The sequence below is a fragment of the Eumetopias jubatus genome, unplaced genomic scaffold (genome assembly GCF_037043125.1).
Source record: "Eumetopias jubatus isolate StellerSeaLion01/CBP00866 unplaced genomic scaffold, mEumJub1_p1.0 scaffold_14, whole genome shotgun sequence".
NCBI lineage: Eukaryota > Metazoa > Chordata > Mammalia > Carnivora > Otariidae > Eumetopias > Eumetopias jubatus.
This window is the reverse complement of record NW_028274820.1, coordinates 90,809,967-90,823,793: the sequence shown is the minus strand read 5'-3', so window position 1 is coordinate 90,823,793 and position 13,827 is coordinate 90,809,967.

Here is a 13,827-nt window from a genome sequence, read left to right as displayed (position 1 = left end):
ATTTTATTTATTCATCTGAGACACAGAGATAGAGAGAGAGAGAGAGAGAGAGCATGAGCAGGGAGAGAGGCAGCGGGAGAAGCAGGCTCCCTGCTGAGCCAGGAGCCTGATGTGGGGCTTGATCCCAGGACCCCGGGATCATGACCTGAGCTGAAGGCAGATGCTCAACCACCTGAGCCACCCAGGCGCCCCAATGCCTGCAAAACTTCTAAGAACAGCCAGACTTTGCTTTGACTTAAGCTGGGGATGTGCCTCCTCACCATGTTTCTGTAACACCTTACATCTTCCTGGTCTAAACACTCCTCACGTTTTCTGTTAATCATTTATTTAATTGTCTTTCTCCATAGTCTCAAAGGTATGGAGGCAGATGCTGTGACTCGCTCATTTACCACTGTCACCCAAGCGCCTGGCTCAATGCTTGGACCACTGTAGTTGCTCAATGCAGACTTGTTCAAATAATTATTCATCTCACAAGCTCTTCTATAGTGTTGACCATGTGCCAGGGACTGTGCAAAGAGCAAATATTTAAAAATCCTATGAGGTATGTACGATTTTACAGATAAGGAAACTGAGGCACAGAGAAGTTGAGTAATTTGAACAAGGTCACGAACTAGCAATAAATAACAAAGTCAAGATTATAACCGAGGCTGTCTGACTTTGAAGCCCATGTTCTTCATTACTAGGCTGAATGAATACATGAATGAATGCATGAAGTATCTATCTGGGGTGCCTGGGTGGCTCAGTCATTAAGCATCTGCCTTTGGCTCAGGTCATGATCCCAGGATCCTGGGATTGAGCCCTGCATTGGGCTCCCTGCTCAGTGGGAAGCCTGCTTCTCCTTCTCCAGCTCCCCCTTCTTGTGTTCACTCTCGTGCTGTGTCTCTCTCTGTCAAATAAATAAATAAAATCTTTAAAAAAAAAAAAAGAAATATCTATCTGTATGTACTATAGAATCTGGGGTTGCTGTTCCTTAGGCTTTTGTGGTCAAGTAGTTTTCTTAGTGGCTTCTTCATGGTTTCCTTTATGGCTTGGATTTGTTACTTTTCTTTGGCCTCCTCCAGTGGAAAGAGGATGGACATTACAATTGCAACTTGGCTGAGTGAAGTACCAGATATTTCTGTTTCAGTTGTTCTGCTTTTTATTTAGTCTCTACAAATGTCTCAAGGTGAACATAGCTGAATAAATCTTTGGAAAGGAATTAAAGAACTGAATTCTCATAGCATTGCAAGATGTCAGTAGAGTGTCAAGTGGGAAAAAATGGCTAAAAGATTATTTTATTTCCAAACATGCAGCATTATTTTGCTGATATCCTCAGATTCCAAGCAAATTGTGAAAAACATTGAAATACAATTAAACATACATATTTAAATATTTAAACAGAAACTTCTACTATGACATTTTTATAGCTTATTATTTACTTGGTTTGTCCTATAAAAGCTTATGCCATGAAAATAGGATCCTCATTTTTTTATTATTTTTTATTTTTTAAAGATTTTTATTTATTTATTTGACAGAGAGAAACACAGTGAGACAGGGAACACAAGCAGGGGGAGTGGGAGAGGGAGAAGCAGGCATCCCGCCAACAGGAAGCCTAATGCAGGGCTCCATCCCAGGACCCCGGGACCATGACTCGAGCCGAAAGCAGACACTCAACGACTGAGCCACCTAAGGGCCCCAGATCCTCATTTCTTAAATACTGTTTGATACCTACTGGAATACCAGGAGGAAAAAAAAAATGCACAGTTGGGAAGTAAATGTGCCTGAACATATAAGGATTTTTCTTTTTATTCTTAAGTCTCTTTATTGGTATTTCAAGGACTCAGAAAAATCACACAGAACTGTGCCCTGAACAATGGAGCAAGAATTAATCATGATCAATCAAGTGTATATTTTCTCCCACTTTATTCTCATCAGAGTCTGAAATATACAGGCCACTTCAATGTGTGGCACTGGGCTTCGTGGGCCTGATGGTGTTCAGTAAATACTTGTTGAAGAGAGAGTAACAGAGAAGGAAAGATACAGTTCGATATCCAACCCCTATGTTCCAGAATGGTTCTTCAAAAACGCAGATCAGCCTCTCCAAAGAAATAAAGTGAAACCAAAAATCCTGTTTTCCCAAAGTTTTTGTGGCAATCAAACCCAGAGGAGAAATCAGAAAATATTTAAACCACAAACCAAAAGTCTTTAAATGGAGTAGTTTTTCAAGGTCTTCCAGATGAACTATAAATTATTATAGTCTTTGTCTCTGTCTCTGGATTTTCCCCCAGTAGAAGGAATTTATTTTGGTACCACATTGAGTGTACAGTGCAAAGAATCTCTCCGTCTCATCTTACCTCCCAAGCCAACAGATTCCTCTCCCAGAGGGACTATTACTAGTTTCTTGTAAATCCATCTGGAGATGTTCTTTGCATACACGTTTTTTTTCACAAATGATAATATACCATACATAAACTTCTGTCCCCTGCTTTTTTTCACATACTAGGACATGATGGATAGGGCTCCACACCAGTATATATATAGATCTGTATCATCCACTTACGTGACTCTGTAGACTTCCATTATTAATATACCATAATACCTTTAGCCTGTCCACTATCATTGGACAGTTGGAACTTACATTTTGCTATTACAAACAATATTGAAATGAACATATTCAAACATATAGACCACAGGTAGTTTACAGGGAAAATAACATTAGGTAAACACTGAAAAAGGACGTTCTTTGAAACCTTTTTTAGGGCACTTATTTCCAAGGGCATATTAATAATCAGTTCATTGTGGTGAGCACCTGCGTTCAATCTTGCATTGTCTTGACTTGAAATACATTCCATAATTTCTTATTATTTCTTAGACTTTTATTTATTTATTTATTTATTTATTTATTTATAATTTAAGTAGGCTCCACACCCAATGTGGAGCTCAAACTCACAACCCTGAGATCAAGAGTCACATGTTCCACTGATTGAGCCAGCCAGGTGGCCCTCTTAGACATTTTATTTTAAATATTACTTTTAAGAATAATTTAAAAGCTAGGATTATGTAGGTTTCCTCCAGAAAACTTCTGTTTCCTTCTACCAAGTGCCTGATTGGGCTAGCAGTCAAGGGCAGGACTGGTTGACCTACGTCACCCACTGGAGAGTATCTGCCCTTACATTCTGAAGTAGGGCTTTCCAGGGTCCCAGTCAACTGCAGAAGGTTGAATTCTAACCCCTATTCCTTTAGCCGCAGATTCCATGAAGCCACCCCACTTTTCAGCTGTTCCCCTTAAATAAACTAATGGTCCTAGGGCACAAGCAGTAGTCCTTCCGCATATTTAACAAGTAAGGGGGACCTTTATCTTTGGCACCCAAAAGACTTACCTTTGACCATTGGCCAAAGGCAGGTTTGTCTCTTAGATGCTTTTTTTTTTTTTGCATAAGCAAATGCCCCTTGGACAGAAATGGCCTCAATCCATCTGTTTAAGCTCCAATTCCTTCCCAGGTCAGGGCCCACTATATTATTATGACTTTGATGCTTTTTAAAGTAAACACTTCCGGCATTTATCAAAAAAAATTTTTTTTTTTTTAAGATTTTATTTAGGTACGCCTGGGGTGGTTCAGTTGGTTAAGCATCTGTCTTCGGCTCAGGTAATGATCTTAGGGTCCTGGGATTGAGCCCCATCAGGCTCCTTGCTCAGTGGGGAGTCTGCTTCTCCCTCTGCCTGCCGCTCCCCCTGCTTGTGCTCGCGCTCTCTCTGACAAATAAATAAATAAATAATCTTAAAAGAAATAAATATTTTATTTATTTATTTGAGAGAGAAAAATAGTGAGAAAAAGCATGAGCAGGGGGCAGGGAGAGTTCGGGAAGCAGGTTCTCCGCTGAACAGGGAGCTCAATGCGGGGCTTGATCATGATATGATACCCTGGGATCATGACATGAGCTGAAGGCAGATGCTTAACCAAGCGAGCCACCCAGGCGACCCTATCCAAATTCTTTTTAATGGTCTTTAGTGAAAGGAAAAAAATGATTTATATTTAAAGAGCCTCCAAGAACCAGAAAGTAGAGTAAGATCTGGATGGTCCCTCTTTCAGTGTCACAGTAAATTAGATGATTGTTCAGCAAATATTCACTTCCACCCAAACTCCATGAGAGGAGTCTACCTCCCAGTTCTTTTGATTTGAACTTGGTCATGTGATTTGCTTTGCCTACTGAGATGTTGACAAAGTGGTGCAAGGAGAGGCTTTAAATGTACTTATATATTTGGGCCTGCCATCCAGCATCCCAGCATCTCTGCACTACCATAAGAAGAACTTTGCTCAGGAAACTGCTGCCCTTCAGCCTGGGCCCCAGAATGAATACAAATGAGGGCAATCCTGAGCTGAACCCACAGAGGAGACAATCCCAGCTGGATTTGCAGTTTGAAGCAGAGCCCCTCAGATAAGCCCAGTTTAGATATGATGACCCTCAGCTGACCTGCAGCTGCCGGAGAGAAAACAAATGATAATTTATTTTTAAAGATTTTATTTATTTATTTGACAGAGAGAGACACAGTGAGAGAGGGAACACAAGCAGGGGGAGTGGGAGAGGGAGAAGCAGGCTTCCCGCAGAGCAGGGAGCCCGATGCAGGGCTCGATCCCAGGACCCTGGAATCATGACCTGAGCCGAAGGCAGATGCTTAACGACTGAGCCACCCAGGCGCCCCCAAATGATAATTCTTTTAAGACGCTGAGTTTTGGGGGTAATTTATTACACAGCACTTTTGTGGCAATAGCTAATCAGACAAGTAGCCTAGCAAGAAGCTGGCACCAGATCGGCATTATTGCAACACACAAAAAAGGCCATTATCAGAACCTGAGCTCCAGAAGCTTTTCTTTGCTGACTGACAGTCATTCCCAACCAGGAGGTTCTCGTTATGCATAATTGCCTAGATGTCCCCCCGGTCCCCCAATCCCATTCTCTGTATGTACTTAAAACATCACAGGAGTGTGGTCCTGGGACCACCCCTCCCGCACCACACACACTTTTTTGCAAGGGTATACCAGTCTATTCATGCCAGGCTTAAATTAAGCAAATGTCTGTGTAAGATAACGAGGGATGCTACCTTGCTGCATCTCCAGTATGTTCTCCCCACCAAATCTTATTTTGCATGTACACTATCCAGCACTTAGTGATATGTGTGCAAGGAAAGGTTGGTCAGAATCATCTTTTTTTTTTTTAAGATTTTATTTATTTATTTGACATAGAGAGAGAGAGAGACCGCGAGAGAGGGAGAAGCAGGCTTTCCGCCGAGCAGGGAGCCCGATGTGGGGCTCGATCCCAGGACCCTGGGATCATGACTTGAACCGAAGGCAGACGCTTAACGACTGAGCCACCCAGGCGCCCCTGGTCAAAATCATGTTCCTTGCTATTACTGAAAGCCAGAAATCCCACAGGGTTAAAAAACCCATTCCCCAAACTTAGCCAATTTTACTGTTTTTTTTGTCATGTGCATTTTTATTTTATTTTATTTATTTATTTGAGAGAGAGAGAATGAGAGATAGAAAGCACGAGAGGGAAGAGGGTCAGAGGGAGAAGCAGACTCCCCGCTGAGCAGGGAGCCCGATGCGGGACTCAATCCTGGGACTCCAGGATCATGACCTGAGCCGAAGGCAGTCGCTTAACCAACTGAGTCACCCAGGCGCCCATGTCTTGTGCATTTTTTAAATCATTTCCGATTGTTATTGCTGATATATAGATGAATGCTATTGATTTTGTAGGTTGATGATGAATCCAACAACCTTGCTGAAATCTCTTTCGTTTTCATTGTTTGTTCATATATTCTCTGGAATCTCTCCACTGACAATCATAATATCTGTATATAATGAGAGTTGTTCTCGTTCTTCCTAGTTGTTGTAGCTCGTTTCCTTTTTATGTCTTTTTACATTGGCTACACCCTCCAGTTTGACATTAAATAGTAACTATGGTAATAGTGAACGTTCTTGTCATGTTTTAAAGAAAATGCTTTTGAAATTCCCCCATTAAGTGTAATTTTTGCTGTAGGTTTCTAGTGGATTAAGGAAGTTCCCTTTTATTCCTAGTTTGCAAAAATGTAAATTTTAATCATTGAGCATTGACTCTTACTGAAAGCTTTTTCTGCATCTATTAGAATGATCATATGTACTTTCTATTTTAATCTGTGGATTTGGTAAATTATACTGTATTTATCTCTGTAAGTGGAAAAGTTGAGTAAGAAAAGTTGAGTAAGAGAGATATTATCTATTTCTTGAATGATTGCAAAATATTAGTGTCTGCAAAATATTAGTGTCTTTCAGGAGCGGAAACCTGACTACTAATTCAATTCTTTGATGAGTATGTCCTTGAATAACAATTGTTTTCATTGTGAAACATATCACACAAAGGAGTACAAAATGTATTTGCATCTCTTAAAAATAATACTAACATGAACACCTGTGTGTCTACAGGATCCATCAAGAAACACACCAGCACCAAGTTCTCTGCATAACCCTCTCAGGTCATGGACCTTTTTCTCCCCATAGAGATAACTGAGTGCTGAGTTTTGTATAAAACATTTCCTTGTTTTTCTTTGTAATTTTTTTTTAAGATTTTATTTATTTATTTGACAGAGAGAGACACAGCGAGAGAGGTAACACAAGCAGGGGGAGTGGGAGAGGGAGAGGCAGGCTTCCCGCCAAGCAGGGAGCCTGATGCGGGGCTCGATCCCAGGACCCTGGGACCATGACCTGAGCCGAAGGCAGACGCTTAACAACTGAGCCACCCAGGTGCCCCTTTCTTTGTAATTTTAACTCTATGTATCTCTGGGCAATATTATTTAGTTCTGCCTATTTTTAAACTTTGTATAAAATGTATCATATTGTTAATTGTTACATGTATTCATCTGTGACTTTCTTCCTTTGCCCTATATTTTGTTTCTGGGAAAATCATTCTTTGAGGGGCACCGGGCTGACTCAGTCAGGAAAGCATGCGATTCTTAATCTCAGGGTTATGAGTTCAAGCCCCCCGGGGGCATAGAGCCCACTTAAAAAGAGAAAATCAGGGGTGCCTGGGTGGCACAGTTGGTTGGGTGTCTGCCTTCAGCTCCGGTCATAGTCCCAGGGTCCTGGGATCGAGCTCTCCGTCCGGCTCCCTGCTCAGTGGGGAACCTGCTTCTCCCTCTCCTTCTGCCTGCCACTCCCCCCCCCGCTTGTGCTCTCTCTCTCATTCTCTGTCAAATAAATAAATAAAATCTTCTTTAAAAAAAAGAGAAAAAGTTCTCTGAAATTGAAATGCGTAGCTGTTGTCCTTTTTTTTTTTCCTGTAGAGTATTACACCATATTAAACTACCCTTATCCATTCTACTCTGATTGACATTTGGGTTGTTTCCAGTGCTTTTGCTTTTGCAACTAATGCTGTCATTGAGTCTCCTGGCATAACGGGTGTCAGATTTATACACACTCATTTGTACATACACCCCCCCTCCCCCCCGCCCAGGAGTGGAACTGTTTGGTTGTAGGGTAACATATCAACGGGTCATTTGTATTTCCTCTTAAATGAGTGATTTAAAAAAATATTAAGGCAGCAAACTACAGCGTGTGGGCCAGCTACCTATTTTGGTCAATAAAGTTTCATTGGAACCAGGGCCAGGATTAGGGGAAAGGAATTGAGGCAGGGTTTTCTAAATTTAGTGTTGGATCTTCTAATTTTTATTGTAGTATTTTGCTCATCGTGGAATTTTTTGCCTTAATTTTGATTTTAAAAAATGTTACATCGGGGGCGCCTGGGTGGCTCAGTTGGTTAAGCGACTGCCTTTGGCTCAGGTCATGATCCTGGAGTCCCGGGATTGAGTCCCATATCGGGCTCCCTGCTCAGCGGGGAGTCTGCTTCTCCCTCTGACCCTCTCTCCTCTCGTGCTCTCTATCTCTCATTCTCTCTCTCTCAAATAAATAAATAAAATCTTTAAAAAAAATGTTACATCAAAGTATTATTTACCTTGATTCCTACATCTTTTGGTGTTTGCTTAAATTTTGTTTGTTTTCTTTTTTAAAGATTTTATTTATTTATTTGACAGAGAGAGACACAGCAAGAGAGGGAACACAAGCAGGGGGAGTGGGAGAAGGAGAAGCAGGCTTCCCGCAGAGCAGGGAGCCCGATGCAGGGCTCGATCCCAGGACCCTGGGATCATGACCTGAGCCGAAGGCAGATGCCCAATGACTGAGCTACCCAGGCACCCCTAGATATCTTTTAAATAGCAGAACACAAAGGGAAGGGTTTCAAGTAGTTTGTCTACATGAGTGAGAAAGAATAGGCCGCTGTATTAATTCGCTAGGGCTGCCATAGCAAAGTACCACCGACTGTGTGACTCAAACAACAGGAATTTATTTTCCTACAATTCTGGAGGCTGGAAGTACAAGATCAAGGTGGTGGCAGAGTTGGTTTCTTCTCAGGCCTCTCTCCTTGGCTTGTATGTGGCCCTCTTTTCCCCATGTTTTCCCTCGGTGTGTCAGTGCTTGCTTAAATTTTGTGCCCAAAGTGAAGGCCTCCATCGCCTAACCCTAGTCCCAGCCCCGCCCTAGTCTAAGCCACTTATCATCTCCACGCTGTACTTCTGCAATAGCATCCAAACTGGTCTCTCCACTTACACATTTGCCACTTATCTTCGATCCATTCTCTACAGGGTAGCCACTCTGACCTTTTGGAAAGACAGATTGATTTATGTTACTCCTCTGCTCCAAACTGTTCAATTGTCTCTTACTCTAATTAGAATAAAGTCCAAATTCCACGTAGAACCCCAGATAATCTGGATTTTGCCTTCTTCCCTAACCTCATCTACTACCGCTCTGCTTTTGAATGCCCTAGCCTCACTGGCTAACTTTCCATTTCTGGAATATGCTAACTCATTCCTGCCTCCTGGCCTGACACAGGCAATTCTTTTTTTTTTTTTTAAAGATTTTATTTATTTGATAGAGAGAGACACAGCGAGAGAGGGAACACAAGCAGTGGGAGTGGGAGAGGGAGAGGGAGAGGGAGAGGGAGAAACAGGCTCCCCGCCGAGCAGGGAGTCCTATGCGGGGCTCGATCCCAGGACCCTGGGATCATGACCCGAGCCGAAGGCAGACGCTTAACGACTGAGCCACCCAAGCGCCTCCACAGGCAATTCTTTAAACGGGTGATCCTTTCTAAACCTTTAAATTTTAGATTAAGTTATCTCTTGAGAGAGGTTTTCCAATCTAAAGTAAATCTCCTCCTGATAGTTCTATTGTTCTGTTCTTTTTCCTTCCTAATATTTTGCCAACACAGAAGTAGAGTTTTATTTGCTTATTACTTGGTTTCCTTGTTCTCTGTCTTCCCTTTTTAAGCCCAACATCTTTGAGGGGTTTAGTGCTTTCCTCCCTACCAACACTCAATACTTAGCACTCCACTACTCACTAAATAATTAAAATGAAGGAGAAAAGATAAAACTCAGAGTAAAAGGGTTTTTGGGAAAGAAAGGGCCCCCAAAGAAAGTGGTATTGATATTCATTAATATTAAAGCCATCTGGCCATGACAAGGGACATAAAACTGATCATTTCCTTTGACCCAGTAGGTTTACATTTGAGACTATACCCCAATAGTAACTTGGAAATTTTATTTATTTAAAATATCCACATATTAATAATTTATGAAGGTTGACAAAATTGGAAACAACCCATAGTGCTGGCTGCCCATTAACCCTTCCCTGTTTTCACTCTCTTCAGCCTAGATAGGCCGACCTATACACTCTGCTGCTGTGTAGAACCCAAGTACATAAGCACTGTTAGAAAAAAATCACTAAGTTGGACAAAATACAATTACCATAATTTTCAAGTTCACCAATTTCAAATGTGCAATCGTTACTTCTCTGCAATCCTGTAGTTCCTTCAATGAAGCTGTTTTCATTCTCTCCAGATGTTGTTTAAATGTTCACTGTTCTTCTCTTATCAAAGGAGTCACCATCTGCAAGGCCATTTAGACCAGAAAATCCAAGAGCCATTTATGAGCACACTTCCCTTACCCAGTTCATCACCAAGGCAAAAGGAATCTCCCCCCCCCAAGACGTATTTATTTATTTCAGTGAGAGACAGAGAGAGTAGGGGAGAGGGGCAGAGGAAGAGGGAGAGAGACACCCAAGCAGACTCCCAGCTGAGTGAGAGCACAGAGCCCAGTGGGGCTCAATCACACAAGCCCAAGATCAGACCTGAGCTGAAACCAAGAGTCGGACTTCACCAGCCCAGTGCCCCCCAAGGATATCTTGAATTCATTACCTCTTTGCTATCTTAACTGTCACCCCAATCAGAACCACCATCTTGATGCCTGAAATGTTCTTTAAATTACTTGCTCTATTTTCACTCCTGCTTTTCTCCTATCCATTCTCCACACAGTGGAGTGTTCTTCTATTTTTTAAAAAAATGCTTACAAGGAATTCATATACATAACAATAAACCAATAGAGCAGTTTATAAAGAAAAAGTTATATTCTCCCCCCCACCCCTTTTCATTTGCAATCCCCCAAGGTAACCAACCACACAGTAAATATTTGATGTGTATGTATCTTCCTATTCTTTTTCTGTGCTGAATGAGAATGTATTCACATATTTTTGGATTCTTTTTTATTTCTAAAAAATGAATTACATTATATACCATATATTGTATTGTAATTTACTTTTTTTTTTTAAGATTTATTTTAGAGGAAGAGAGAGCACGCCCATGCATGCATGTATGCATGGACATGAGCAGTGGGGAGGGGTAGAGGGAGAGGGAAAGAGAGAATCCTAGGCAGGCTCCACGACCAGCCCAGAGCCCAACAGGGGGCTTTGATTCCACAACCCTGAGATCATGACCTGAGCTGAAATCAAGAGTTGGAGGCTTAACCGACTGAACCACACAGGTGTCGCAACTTACTTATTCTTTTTTTTTTAAAGATTTTATTTATTTATTTGAGAGATAGAGAATGAGAGACAGAGAGCACGAGAGGGAAGAGGGTCAGAGGGAGAAGCAGACTCCCTGCTGAGCAGGGAGCCCGATGTGGGACTCAATCCTGGGACTCCGGGATCATGACCTGAGCCGAAGGCAGTCGCCCAACCAACTGAGCCACCCAGGCGCCCGCAACTTATTTATTCTTTACCAAACAATAATATATCATGGACATTCTTTCAGGTCAATATAGAGCTCTTTCCCTTTCTCTTTTTTACTTTTTTTTTTTTTAAAGATTTTATTTATGGGGCGCCTGGGTGGCTCAGTCATTAAGTGCCTGCCTTCAGCTCTGGTCATGATCCCAGGGTTCTGGAATCGAGCCCCGCATTGGGCTCCCTGCTCTGCGGGAAGTCTGCTTCTCCCCCTCCCACTCCTCCTGCTTGTGTTCCCTCTCTCACTGTGTCTCTCTCTGTCAAATAAATAAAATCTTTAAAAAAATTTATTTATTTATTTGAGAGAGAGAGAAAGTGAGAGACAGAGCATGAGCAGAGGGGGAGGGGAAGGAGGAGGGGCGAGGGAGCAGGAGAAGCAAGGCTCCCTGCTGAGCAGAGAGCTTGATATGGGGCTTGATCCCAGGGTCCTGGGATCATGACCTGAGCCAAAGGCAGCGCTTAATCGACTGAGCCACCCAGACACCACTCTCTTTCTCTTTTTTAGATAGCTCTGTAATATTCCAGAGAATGGAAGTATGAAATTTAAATTAATAAGTTTCCCAGTGATGGACATTCAGTAGCATGGTCTTTTAAAAATGTAAATCAGATCATGCCTTTTTCTTTCAAAGGCTTTCCTTTGCCCACAGATTAAGATTTACATTTCCTACAATGGCCTAAAAGGCCCTGGATGATCTGGTGCTTGCCTCTCGTTAAATTCACCTTCCACCACTCCTCTCCTTGCTCACTATACCCCATACTAACTAGCCTTCTGGGAAGGTTTTTTTTCCCACCGCATGGTCCCCGCATTTTTTCTTCTCTTCCTCTATAAAGATCTTCCCTGACTATCCTCTACCCCAATAATCAAAATTGGGTTCCCCTTTTATACTTTCTCATAACATCTTATAAAAACCTTCACAGAATTCATTGTCAGTTATAATCATATATAGGAAATTATATTTATATATCTGATTATTTCATCTCTGCCTCATCTACTAGGCACCATGTATTAGGACATATACAGTGTTTTGCTGACCTCTGATTTACTGTGCTACCAGCACCTAACACAACGTTTGAAGGTAGAAGACATTTTTTTTAAGATTTTATTTATAAGATTTTATTAATTTATTTGACAGACAGAGAGAGAGAGAGCACAAGTAGGCAGAGCAGCAGGCAGAGGGAGAGGGAGAAGCAGGCTCCCCGCTGAGCAGGGAGCCCAATGCAGGACTCGATCCCAGGACCCTGATATCATGACCTGAGCCGAAGGCAGACACTGAACCACTGAGCCACCCAGGCGCCCCAGTAGAAAACACTTCCTGCATGAATAGATGATAGATCCCACATTGAGGAATCATTAAGCAAGTCGGGTAATAGAATTTTTTTTTTTAAGATTTATTTATTTATTTATTTGACACAGAGAGAGAGAGAGAGAGAGAGAGAGAGAGAGAGAGAGCGTGCACACAGGCAGAGGGAGAGGGAGAAGCAGGCTCCCCGCTGGGCAGGGAGCCCAATGTGGGGCTCGATCCCAGGACCCTGGGATCACGATCTGATCCAAAGGCAGATGCTTAACCGACTGAGCCACCCAGGCGCCCCTCAAGTCAGGTAATAGAATTCAAAGTAAATTAACTTTTATTTTATTTTTTTTTAAAGATTTTTATTTATTTTTGACAGACAGAGAGAGATAGCGAGAGAGGGAACACAAGCAGGGGGAGTGGGAGAGGGAGAAGCAGGCTTCCCACTGAGCAGGGAGCCTGATGTGGGGCTCGATCCCAGGACCCCGGGATCATGACTTGAGCCGAAGGCAGACGCTTAACGACTGAGCCACCCAGGCGCCCCGTAAATTAACTTTTTTAAAATGACATGAGAATTACATGTTATATGGATAAACCTAAATGAAATGATATACATATATAGATACACATATGTGAAAACTTGGTAATATAAAGCAGTAAAAGGAGGACTGGCATGAGAGGGCACTAATTTGTTAGCAACCTAGGAAACGGCACTTCTCCCCCGGTAGTCTCCATCAATGAACTACCCTCAGCAGGTGTGGTATTGCCCCTACTGTTGCATACTCTAGGAGGTATTACTGGCCTTTAGAGAGCAGAGGCCCGGAACCGAGACTTCTTGAAAAACGTGGGCCTGTTCCTCAATGAAAAATTTTGTGTCCCTCACAACTCTGAAAGGCCCCAGTGTAGGGAAAAACCTGTGTATGACTATCTGTACCCAAAACCTGACCTATTTTACATATGAACACAAAGCTGTTTTTTATTTTTACATAATTATAACAGCAGACATTTTAGGAATGTATCTACAGTGGACACTGAGGACAGATTAATGTTGTTCACCAGAGGCGGCCGAGAACACCATACCTGTGTCAGTTGTAGCTTTCACATTCATGGGGATTTCACTTATAAGTGTAGCCACTTGATTTATGACTTGATTATATTTTCTAGAATGGTTATGCCTGAACATTTATATTGAAACAGAAATCACTGTATTATAAATTACTTCCTTTACACTTTTTATATTATATTTTATATTTGATTTAAACCCGAATCATGCATGTATGCAGGTTATATTATCTATGAATTTCATTTTAGGCTAATAAAGGAGACATTATGAAAGTATTTGTCATTTAAAAAAGGTGTGTTGGGTTAAAACAAGGTTGTGAAACATTGATTTAAATAGATGAGGACTAAGATCCCTTTTA